This window comes from Rana temporaria, chromosome 4, assembly GCF_905171775.1.
Source record: "Rana temporaria chromosome 4, aRanTem1.1, whole genome shotgun sequence".
Lineage (NCBI taxonomy): Eukaryota > Metazoa > Chordata > Amphibia > Anura > Ranidae > Rana > Rana temporaria.
Window position 1 is genome coordinate 90,254,459 of NC_053492.1, and position 13,175 is coordinate 90,267,633.

Sequence of the window (13,175 nt, forward strand, 5' to 3'; positions counted from 1 at the left end):
TCTAGATGACCAGTTAGCTTACTGTTTAAATACATTACTGTTTATGTTGACTGTTCCTCAACTATGCTAATTACCTTACTGTTTGCATAACCTGATCAGTGACAGTACAAATGTTCCCCAAATTACCTCTGACTGGTGACAATATGTAATATATATATATATATATATATATATATATATATATATATATATATATATATATATATATATATATATATATATATATAATTTGTTTTACATACTGTGACCAGAGGGAAGACTCTTCTAAAGATAATGGCTACACAAAATATTGACACTTTGGGCCCAACTTGGACATTTTCACTTAGGGGTTATTCACTTTTGTTATTGAGTTATTTGGGGGGGAAAGCAAATTTAAGTTGTTATACAAGCTGTACACTCACTACTTTATATCATATCAAAGTGTAATTTCTTCAGTGTTGCCACATGAAAATATAGAATAAAATATTTACAAAAATGTGAGGGGTGTCCTCACTTTTGTGAGATACGGTATATGTAAACTGCTCTAAACTGCATCTATAGCAGTTATAAAAACATTTGAGACGGTGTCCTAATTCTTCCAGTGGTTATAAAAGGCTAGACAAGTCACAATAATCACTTCCACATTTGAAGTGTCAAATGGCGTCATAATGCGGTATGCACGTGTAAATGTATATCTTTCTATCCTTGCCTGACTTCCATAGTGCTGCTTGTAAATCAGGAAGTTTTTATATTAAAGGCAAACTCTGCTAAATACTATTTTTTTTTTAAATTGATGGTTTCTTTTGGCAACTAATTGGATTAATGTTTAATTAAAGGTTTATTTTGGGAGTTGGATTAGCGCTAGAGTTGGGGGAGGTATAAAGTGTTATGAGCTCGCTTTAGAGGTGAATTATTAGAGTGGAGTCGTTAAGGGTTTATTTTTGTCAATAAAGAACGAAACCCCCCAAAAGAGATACTTTAGTTACAAATGGAGCCTGATGAGCTAAGTAAGCCCCTGGTTTCTTTTAGGCCTCTTACACACGACCGGATCTATCCGCTGGGATTGATCCGCAGATCAGTTCCAGCGGACAAATCCGGTCGTCTGTACGGCCTAGCGGATAATTATCCACAGAGATTCGTCCGGCCGATCGATTTCAAGCGGATAGAAATTTCTTAGCATGCTAAGAAATCTATCCGCTTGAATCGTGACCAGCGGATTGATCCGGTCGTCTGTACAGACTCACCGGATCAATCCGTCCGCTTCCCTCCCTCGCATGCGTTTTAATGATTTGACGCATGCGTGGAAGTACTTACCTTCCAGCGTCGCGCACATCGCCGCGTCATAGTTGCGGCGACGACGCAACGCGTCACCGCGGATGTATTCCGTGCGGATTTTGATCCGATGGTGTGTACAAGCCATCGGATCAAAATCCGGAGGAGGAATCTCCGCTGGAAACGGTCCGGCGGACCGTTTCCAGCGGAGATCCCCTCGTCTGTACGAGGCCTTATGTTTTGGATCCTCCAATGAGATTTCCGTGCCATTGTTTCTGACTGTATCTGTCTATCTGGGAGTTTGGCATTTCACACCATTTTTTGAGTGTCCGAGCAACTCCTGTTGTAATCATCATGCTATTATATAAAGATAAAATACAGCAGGTAAAGTAAGAACCCAACTTCAGGTGTGCAGACCTAGAAACTCTGGCCCAGATTCTTAGAGGAGATACGACGGCGTATCTCCAGATACGCCGTCGTATCTCTGCGTCCGGCCGGTCGTATCTATGCGCCTGATTCTTAGAATCAGTTACGCATAGATATCTGTTAGATCCGACAGACGTAAGTCTCTTACGCCGTCGGATCGTAACTGCATTTTTCCGCTGGCCGCTAGGGGCGTGTACGCTGATTTACGCGTCGAAATCTGTAAATGAGCTAGATACGCGAATTCCCAAACGTACGCCCGGCCGACGCAGTAAAGTTACGCCGTGTATGTTAGGCTTTTCCCGGCGTATAGTTACCCCTGCTATATGGTGGCGTAAGTGTGGCGTAACAATGTTAAGTATGGCCGTCTTTCCCGCGTCGAAATTTGAAAAAGTTACGTTGTTTGCGTAAGTCGTCCGTGAATGGGGCTGGACGTCATTTACATTCACGTCGAAACCAATGACGTCCTTGCGGCGTAATTTGGAGCAATGCACACTGGGAAATTCCACGGACGGTGCATGCGCCGTTCGGGAAAAATGTCAATCACGTCGGGTCACAAAAGATTTACATAAAACACGCCCCCCTGATCCAAATTTGAATTAGGTGGGCTTACGCCGGCCGATTTACGATACGCCGCCGCAACTTACGGAGCAAGTTGCGGCGGCGTAACGTAAATCGGATACGTTACGCCGCCGCAAAGATACGCCGCTGGACGAGAATCTGGCCCTCTGTATACAAATCTCACCAATATAGTCACCAAGACATATAAGTGTCAAGTGGTTTATCTCTTTGGCTGACAGCAGTTTTGGATATAGTGTCCCTTTAAGTGTTAAGGCGGGGAATTAAAGGCAATGCTAGCTGGACTATTTATTCAAACAAAACCAGCTGCACACCATATGTCCAATATTTTCTTTTTAAAGACCTTTATCGGTCTAGGTGCTTGGGAGAAATTCCTGCTGGAATCGTCCCTTTATACATGTTTCATCCAGCAAATGGGCATAATAAAAGTTTAACCAATTTCTTACCCCAAAGTGTATTCAATTTTAACCAAGAACTACCAAAAACCCTAATTTACCTGAATTAATTGTCACAAGACCATCAGCAGTGCCTCAAATGGGGATTGGTCAGCACAAGCTGCTCTCTTTACTGCCACCTCTTCAGAGGCGGCTCTAGACTTTGTGAGGCCTTAGGCAAAACTTGACATGGGGCCCCACTCACTCCCATGATGGGAAAAATAATTCAAGGACAACAGCCTCTTCCCCACAACCCTGGCCGGTGGTTTTGGGGGTCTGTGGGCAGGGGGCTTATCATAATCTTTAACAAGCCGGTCCCCAGATCCTGCTCTTTAACAACTAAGGGGCGGGGGCCACCCGGTGATGTCACCTGGTGAACCTGCCCCATTGTGACGTCATTGACTGAGGGCATGTTGGGTCATTGACGTCACAAGGGGTAGTATCACCGATATTCACTGGTTGTTAGGGATGCTGGGCTCTTAACGCTGCCTGAGCACAACAGTGTTAAGATCCCCTGTCCCTCAAAACTTGAGTAATGCATTGGATAAGTTAGGCGGCCGTGAGGCCCCTGTGAGTGCGAGGCCCCTGTGAGTGCGAGGCCTTAGGTGACCACCTAATTTGCCTAATTAAAGAGCCGCCTCTGCGCTTCTTGCATTGTGACTTCATGACACTGGTGCTGGACCCTATGGTGAACCTTTTTGACATTCATTGTTCAGTGACCACATCACATGCACATGTGGGTGCTGCAAGAAGTACCCCCCACCAGTGGTGGTGCATCCATAAAGGGAGCTTGGGCGCTGCCCCCTCTCTCCTGACACCTGTCTATCACCATATATAGATTCATGCATTGTCGTCACCGTTGTCACTATTCAGGTGCCTGGCCCCTTTTTGGGCACCGGGCACCTGAATTACTGTGGTGGGGTATTTTTTGGAAGCACCTGATTAGAGCCATAGGCGTCCAAAAAGGTGAACAGCAGGCGCCATGCTGGATGCTCGCAGTTCACTCAGCATTGTGTTAGGAAAGCAAATGCATATTCAATTTTCCTAACACTGAACCGCCTATCAACCAATCAGGTGCTCGGCTCTGTTACCTGTCACCTGATTGGCTAAAACGACAGACGCTGTGATTGGACGCCTATCAGGCATCCAATCATAGCAAAGAATGGGAAGAGAGGACGGGAGAAGACCTCATGGATCGTTTGGGACACAGCCACTGTGACCCGCTGCTCTACTGAGACTGGTAAGTGCCGGGCGGGCGAGGGATGCACACTGGCAGCATTTGTGGGCACAGTAGCAGCAATTGATGGGCACACTGACAGCAATTCATGGGCACACTGGCAACCATTGATGGGCACAGTGGCAGCAATTGATGGGCATAGTGTTAGCAATTACTGGGCACACTGGCAACAATTAATGGGCACAGTAGTGGTAATTGATAAGCACACTAGCAGCAATTGATGGGCACAGTGGCAGCAATTTATGGGCACACTGGCAGCAATTGATGGGCACACTGGCTGCAATTGATGGGCACAGTAGCTGCGTTTGATGGCACAGTGGCAGCAATTTATGGGTACAGTGGCTGCGTTTGATGGGAACAGTGGCGGCAATTTATGGGTACAGTGGCTGCGTTTGATGGACACAGTGGCTGCATTTGATGGGCACAGTGGCTGCAATTGATGGTTTTTTTTTTCAGTTTGTTTGCGCCCCCCCCAAAATTTGGAGCACCACCAGCCGCTGCCCCCCACAATACAGTCTAGAAGAGATAAGAATTGAGGCATGACCTTTCACATGACCACAGTTCCCATTAAAAAGTTGGGGCTAGAGGTAGGTAGAGTTATAAAGGCATTTCTGGTTGTGGTAATCTTGAGGGCAGATGCTTCATGTAGCATTTACTTCCTTGAATCATTCTTTCCTTAGCTTAGGCATGCAGGCGGGGGGGGGGGGTGCTAATCTGAGAAAGCTCCTCCTCCCCACCTGAATATTCCTGGGATGTATGACATAATTTGCCTAGGCCTGAAAACCAGGAAGTAACTGATGTAATGTAAACAAATAAAAAGTTTAAAACAAGTAAATATGATATACTTTCCTCTCTGTTTACTAATGGCAGCAGCATAAGGATAACAATAGTCAATGGGATTGAGAGAGTGAAGTTCCACTTTAAGGTTTATATTGTGTTTAGAAATTAGCAGGTAGAAACTACTGAAAATGAAGAGACATTTTTTAGACCAGGTTTCTTGGAACAGTGAGTGTCAAGTTGGTCAAAATGGTTCATTACAGTCAGTCACATTTTTCAATGTTTGTGATCAGAAATTTCACTAGAATTATTACTGTATAATTTTACCATGAAATTCTTTTTATTGAAAGGTGCAGTTCCCACAATTTTATTATCTGTTTTGTAGGACTATAGCCAAACACGTTCCCTTTTTTTAGTGACAGAAAACCAACCTGTCAGGAAATAAGAGGAAATCTTAAGAATACAGACAGCAAAAGAAATTCAGAGGTTCCAACTTCCAACACTTCCCCTACTCAATCCAACACACTAATAAACCAGTGTCCTAAAATCAAATGTTCTTTGGAGTTTTATGATGCATTAAAATGTATCAGAAAACAACATTTAAAATAGTTAGCATGTATCCTCCAATGTGGGGGCTGGTGGTATATTTTTTGGAGGGAGGGAAACAATCCACCCACCACCACTCCTCCCCTGGTCGGTCGGGTCACAGGCACCCCCACAGTTGGTCGGTCACCAGCCCTGCACTTACCCCATCTATGTCGCGGGCAGCACTTCCTCCCGGGGGCAGGCGGTGGATTCTCCCTTTTACTCCCCCTCCTCAACTTTGATGGCTTTCCCTCCTCCTTCTTAGCGGCCAATAGGATTGCTTCTCCTCTCGACCCACTTCCTGATTGGCCAGGAGGAGAATCAGGAAGGCAATAGAGAATATTAATTTGCTATTTTCACACAACTGGGTGGGCTTCAGGCGCAGTGCTCTGCGCTCCAAGCCCACCCTTTTTTTAAGCCAATTAGAGCCTAAAGCCCTGTACACAGGGCCCAGATTCTCGTCAGGAAGACGAGATTCCTGGCAAGATTCACTTGCCGGCCGAGTGTACAGACACACCATTCAAAAGAACCGCCGTTCTTTTGAATGGCATGAACGCGGTGACTTCATCGACTACGACGAGCATGCGCTTGTAACATTCTATGCCGTCGCCGCCATCTTGCATTACCCTACCTATGCCTTGGAAGCTACCGCGCATGCATCAAAGTAATTTCGAGCATGCGAAGGTTTCTATGGAGAGGTAAGTATACACACGCTCAGGTTTCTCAGCAGGAAAACACTGCCAAGAATCTCACAACGAGAAAATAACAGGTTCTCTATTTTTCTCGTCTAGATTCTGGGAAGTTTTCTTGACGAGAAACCTCAAAGCCTCGTACACACGCACGGTTTACCCGGCAAAAAAGCTCTGCCAGCAGTTTTCTTGCTGGTTCTTGCCGAGAAAACCGTGCATGTGTACGAGGATTCAGGCTCGAATTATGTGCTTATAAGAAAAAAAAAATCCATGCGTTCGGCTCCCTGCATATAGATTAGAGGCCAGATTAGAGGGGGGCGGCACCCCTGCATCCCGTATGAATGACCTGCCACTGGTATATAGTTCTTTTTAGTAGTAGGAAAGAAAAATTTATAATAATCCAACAGCTTCAGTATGCAGTAATTTTATAAAAACTGAAGGAAAGAAAATTTACTGTAGCCCAAAGCAACCACTCTTAGCATGCAATATCCTATTCTTCTTACTTTTCCCAATGGGAAAAGACCAGAAGAATCTGAATATTGCTGTTAAAAGTTAACATTAACCACTTGCCTACTGGGCACTCTTACCCCCTTCCTGCCCATGCCAATTTTCAGCTTTCAGAGCTGTCACACTTGCAACAAAAAACATTTTGAAAAAAAGGCAACACATTTTTCATAGTGTGTTATAAAATTTTGCAAACAGGTATTTTTTCTCCTTCACTGATGTGCGCCAATGAGGCTGCACTGATGGATACTGATGAGTTGGCACTGATGGGCAATAATAGGTGGCACCGATAGGTGGCAATGATGGAAACTGATGAGGTGGCACTGGTGGGCACTGATAAGGAGGCACTGATGAGGCTGCACAGATAGGTGGCACTGACGGGCACTGATAGATGGCACTGATGGGTTCTGATAGAGGGCAGTGATAGATGGCACTGATAGGTGGCACTGATAGGCACTGGTAGGTGGCACTGATTGGCAGCACTGATAGGTGACACCGATGATGAGGCATTGATAGATACTGATTTGCAGCACCGATAGGTGGCACTGGTGGGCACTGATTGGTGGCACTGGTGGGCACTGGTTAGCAGCACTGTTGGGACTGACAACCATTTAATAGAAGCCGGTTATTGACTCTTTTATTATCTTCTCACGCTGTTAGCGTAGGAAAAGAAAAGATGATAACTGGCTTGTGTTTACATCCTGTGATTGGCCCTTTATCCCATTCTATGATCAGCCGAGCCCAAAGAACTTGGCGATCACAGAGCGCAGAGTGAGATGACTCCCTCCCAGTAAACTAAGACCGGGCTGTAGCCATCTTTCGGCTATAGCGTGGGCGAGAAAGCAGTTAAAGTAGAACTATGGGCAAAACTTTTTTTTTTTGGATAGAATAATGGAGGGTTATAAGGCCTGTCAGGTTTTTTATTTCTGCCCTCTATGTCCCATTGTGGAGATTTCCCTTCACTTCCTGTCCCATAGCCAAACAGGAAGTGAGGGGAAATCCCTGCAAATTAAGGGAATTCCTTGGGGACCCCTAGGTCACCAGAACTAATGTCCCCATTGGAACATTTCCCCTCTACTATTTTTCTGGGGACATCCCAAAATTTAGAATTTTCTTTTACTTTCACTTTTAATGATAATAGTAAACAGGACAAATAGAGAAGGGGAATCTCCCTAATGGGGTCTCAAACTGACAAGCATTCTAATCCCTATCCACGTTATCCAAAACTAAAAAATAATTATAAATGAAATCTCTGAAATAATTAAGATATTTTTTAAACCTAGTGATATGTGCCTGTGCCTAGGGCTGTATGTATTATAAAAAAAGAAAAAGGTGGCCAGTTTCTAGGGTGACTAGGTAAGAAGGGAAATCATCCAACCTCTTCTTCTGGCCACATTTGGGTATTTGTGGCTACATTCAGCAAGTACAATGGTAGCTGTAAATATGCAACAGGCAGTTGTGTCTTCCAAAAGTATATTAAAGCATTGATTTTTGCTACAAAGATCACTACAAAAGGGTATTAGCAGTTAGGTGTGCCGCATTGCCCAAACACGACCCTGCCTGTGCGTAAAACTGAACCTGTAATGTGTTCTTAGAACCAGGGCCGATCCTAGGCAGGGTGCGCAGGGTGCTTTGCACCCAGGCGCCTGCAAAGTTAGGGGCGCCGATGCGTATACACACACTAAAGTGCCTCAAAGAAGCTACTCGCAGGACATTTTTGGATGTCCTGCCAGCGCACCAAGCACCCGGGCTCTCACACTGGTATTGCAGATGAGGCTTTTTTCAGGCGCTATTTTTAACACTAAAGCGCCTGGAAAAAAAACATCTCCTGTACTATGTCTGCAGTCTCTGACCATCTACTATATCATGTCTGTAGTCTTTGACCATCTCTTGTACTATGTCTGCAGTCTCTAATCATCTCCTATATCAGGGATATGCAATTAGCGGACCTCCAGCTGTTGCAGAACTACAATTCCCATGTGGCATAGCAAGACTCTGACAACCACAAGTATGACACCCAATGGCAGAGTCATGATGGGACTTGTAGTTTTGCAACAGCTGGAGGTCCGCTAATTGCATATCCCTGTCCTATATCATTTCTGCAGTCTCTGACCATCTCCTATAACATGTCTGAAGTCTCTGACCGTCTCCTGTACCATGTCTGCAGTTTCTGACTGTCTCCTGTACCATGTCTGTAATTTCTGACTGTCTCCTGTACTATGTCTGCAGTCTCTGATCATCTTCTGTACCATGTCTGCAGTCTCTGACCGTCTCCTGTATCATGTCTGCAGTCTCTGACCATTTCCTGTATTATGTCTGCAGTCTCTGATCATGTCTGTAGTATGTCTGGGGGTCTTTCTAACAGACTCTCTAACAGAAGCCCTCTCTGTGTCCATCAGAGAGCCCCCCCTGTAGGTCCCAAAAAAGTACTCTGCTTCTCTTCCTGTATTTTGTTTATTGTTAAGAGATCATGTAAGGATCCCAGGGTAATGAAGACTCTGTGGGGGGAGCATTTCTGTGGTTGAGTCGTTGCCATAGAAACATTTGTAAAGGGGAGGAGTTAGTAAAATGACCACGCCCATGTGTGGGCGCCAGAAATATTTCTGTACCCAGACGCCTGTGACCCTAGGATCGGCCCTGCTTAGAACCCATGCTAATGTCACAGCTATGTGATTTCACCTTGTCAGTGACATTTCCCTCCACTATCTAATGATGCCATCTGATCTGATGAAGATATAAATATTCTGCAAGTCAGCATCCGGTCAGGGCACACCCACTTCCCATGTGACAGTGCTCAGGCCTGGCAATTGGCAACTCAGGCACCAAGCAGGGCTCAAGTCCTGCGGGAACGCGTGGGAATAGAGTTCCTGCACTTTTTTCACAGCAGGAAACGCAGTTCACTTTGCAGGACTAGAGCAGCCGAGCCACCCGAGCCAATCCTTCACTAAGCGGCGATGCCCAGCTTGAGTCACTGTCAGGGGCAGGCGAACCTTAGTAATCCTTTATGTTACTGGCCGCTTCATGGATATGGATTCATCGGGTACATTGCGGCATCGAGGAAGTGACAGAATACCCACACACTACCCGATGAATCCATATACAGGAAGCGGCCAGTAACATAAAGGATTACTAAGGTACAGTGGATCTAAAAAAAACAAAAAACATGCGGTTTAGTAATTATGCATATGAGCGTATCATTTTTTTTATTTTTTTTGGTGGGGGAGTGGATCTTGGGTGGGAGTTCCCACACTTTTTTCCCCAGGACTTGACTCCTGGCACCAAGCATTGCATGCTTAAAAGATTGGGTATGTCCCAAGTGCTGCCTTCATGTATTGGGAAGGGAAGCAGCACCATCAAGGTAGGGGCAATCTCCATTTGGAGTTGTTTGTGCAGAAGTTGTGTTAGTTTGGCTGCTAAAAACACATTACAAGTTCCATAAAACGAAATCTATTACAAATGTTAATCCTTTCAGCTTGTTTCTGTGTGAAAGGCTTCAGAATAAAGCTAAAATTCTTTGGCAGCACTTTGAGTAAAAAAGTAAAGAATGGCAACTTACATCTGATGCTTCTCAGATATTATGTTTAATGAAATGTTCTCTTTATAAAGACAACAACACCTATACAAACAAAAGTGCAAAAAGTGCAAAAATTATCAATATGGTATGTGCTTTAAAATGAAGATAAGACTTGAGCTAGGGGGAAGCTGGCTTCTAACAGGAAGTTAAGAAATAAAACATCTCACACCACAATCTCAACCTTATCTTCATTCTGATATGTTCCTTTTTTATAAAATCTTCTACAGCAAAGCTAAAATTGTATTTCATATCTCTTATAAAGACCAACAAATTGTAATCTGCATTTTTACTGTATGTTGTAATTCTCTAATTTATTATGCCAACCTTAAAGGTGAATTCCAGCCAGAACATGATATCTGATGTCACCCAATGTTGCCAGCCCTATCTGTTAGAGAGCCAGAATGGAGCTATAAGCAAAATGATATGAAAACATGCTGCAGTCCTGCACAGAAACATACAATATGTGGGAAGATTGCAAAAACAAGCCGCAATGAAATAAACAGCTCAATATAAGGCATTTTCCTGCATGAAAATTGATCCAAAAACATAACCTTTCTTAAAACCGATATCATTTTATGAATAAATGAATTCTCATAAAAATATATTAAACATACTAGTGATTATAACAACTCTGTAGTTATGAAAATCCCTGAGCAGAAGCGGTACTACTGCTTGTGACAGACCCAAACGGGGCAGGGGCTTTTGGAGGGGACTAGGGGCTAGCCTTCTGATTATGGCCCTTGGAGGCAACTGGGGATTTTGTCTGCTTCTTTCGGTCAGAACCTGGAAAAGAGCTCAGTTCAGCATCTGATCCCATGGAAAGAGCAGATAATTCTCTAATGATGGACAACAATGTGGTGAATGCTGAGAGCCAGGCTTGGATTAATTCTATGAATAAAGACAATAAAGCTTCCCTTCTGGAGTGGATGGAAAGCTGTAATATTAATCTTGCACGGGTTATTGGTCAGAGGCAATATGGTGACCCTCCTGCAGATTGGGTTGGAGAAGCTCTTCCACAGAACAGGACAGGACAGAAATATTTATCAACAATCTCCCTCAAACAATCTATGAAGATAGATTAATTCTTATTTTTCAGATTGCTGGAACATTATATGAGTGTTGTCTTATGATGACTTTTCTAGTAGACAGTTTACAAAAGTGAAAGCTAAACACCTGAAAAACAGCATATGTAATGTACATTGTGTATCCAGGGCTGTGGATTTGCTGGACTGTCTGAGGTGGGCTCCCTGGATATACAAAGATTGCCTGGCTGTAGATTAGCTTACTGTTAATTAGATCACTGTGTACTAGGTTACTGTTAACTGCTAGCTGTTCATTAGATTTACTGTTAGATGTACTGGTGATATTACTTTTTAAAGTTTGCATTGTTTAGGATAATGTGATCAAGCTTTAATCTGATTTTCTGTGGTATAAATTCTGTTTAAATTGACATGAAAGTTAGTTTCTGTTTGCATCTAAGATACTGTTATTTAGTTATTGGGTGAAAATCTCCGCTATAAAATACCTGGTTCCTGTGTTCTAGCAAGCAGCTCTCTGGCGGAGGCACCAGGGCGGGGTTACAGGCGCTCTGTCACACTGCTGTTCTCCTCACGGTGATTTCCTGCAGTAAGCTGTGCCCCAGCAGGGTCCCTCTGCATGAATTGTGAAGTGCTCTGAGGATCTCTGCATGCAGTGGCATTTTCCCCTATCCAGATTATTATGATTCCCATGATACATGGGATTATCATGATTATCATGATCCCACAGATTGGTGTGTTTTTAACATTTCTGTATGCTGATTATCACAAACCCTTACACATCATTGTTGGTCCTTCTCCTGAGGAAGAGCAGGATTCGAAACACGTTGGTAATTTGGACATACTATATGTTATGTTCAGGATGTGCTTGACAAATATGTTCTGACATTTATTTTTCTGTACACTAACACGAGTTGTGGTTATTTTATTTATTTGGTGGTCTGATATATGTGGGGTGGTTAAAGTCCCCACACCAGCTTTTCTTTCTATTTGTATTGCATATTGGGATGTTGGCACCATGCAAAGTCTCTAGTCTTATGCCGCGTACACACCATCGCTTTCTGCGATGGAAAAAAACGTAATTTTCAAAAACGTCAATTTAATTGACTGTGTGTGGGCAAAAACGTCGTTTTATGTCTTCTAAAAAACGACAGAAAAAAATTGAAGCATGCTTCAATTTTATGTGTCGTTTTTGGCCGACGTCGTTTTCTGTGTTCTAAACATTGACCGTGTGTACGTAAAAACGTCGATTTAAGCCCGCGCATGCTCAGAAGCAAGTTAGGAGACGGCAGCGCTCATTCATGTAAAACGACTGTTCAGAATGGAATCAGCACATTCGTTAAGGTGTTTTTCAGCTTATAGACAAGAAAATAAAGCGCTTCTTTAACCCCTGCTTTTAACTGCTACCCAGAAATGGACGTTTGTTGCGGCTGATCTTGTTACATAGTTATGACAAGCTTTTAATTAGTTTCTTTCTTGTTTGATAATGTTTATGTTTGTGTTCTGTTATTTAGTTGTATCTTCCATCTTAAACATTTTAAATATATATATTGGTCCACCTTTTTTTTTTTTTTTTAATTTTTGTCACCAATTTGATTAGTAATCTCTATTTTGTATTTATTTAGGAGTGTGTGAAGTGTCTGCAACAACCTCATTTTTTAGTTAACTCACCCACAAGCATGTTTTTTGACCTTGTTAATGTTTGCATTATTTATTTTGTAATGGGTCTGCCCACTCACTAATGATCTCTCAAATCTACAATAAAGAAACATGGTGAAATTTGGCTGAAAAATTAACATTTATTTTAGTCTTCCTAAAAATTTAAAAAAAAAAAGGTGGCAACCCAAAAACACAACATAATAAAAACAAAGATGCCAAGGTAGGCAGCACTTTAGAGCATGCTTGATTTTTTCTGAAAACAAGGGTCCCCGAAGCCACAAATACAGCCTGTGAGTCCACATTAAAATTCCATCAGGGGCACCGTATTATTTCTTGGCCTTTTTCTTCCCAGCAGCCTTCCCTGCAGTCTTCCCTGCAGCCTTCCCTGTAGCCCGAGTCCTTGGGGGCTGGGTTCCTGGAGGAGAT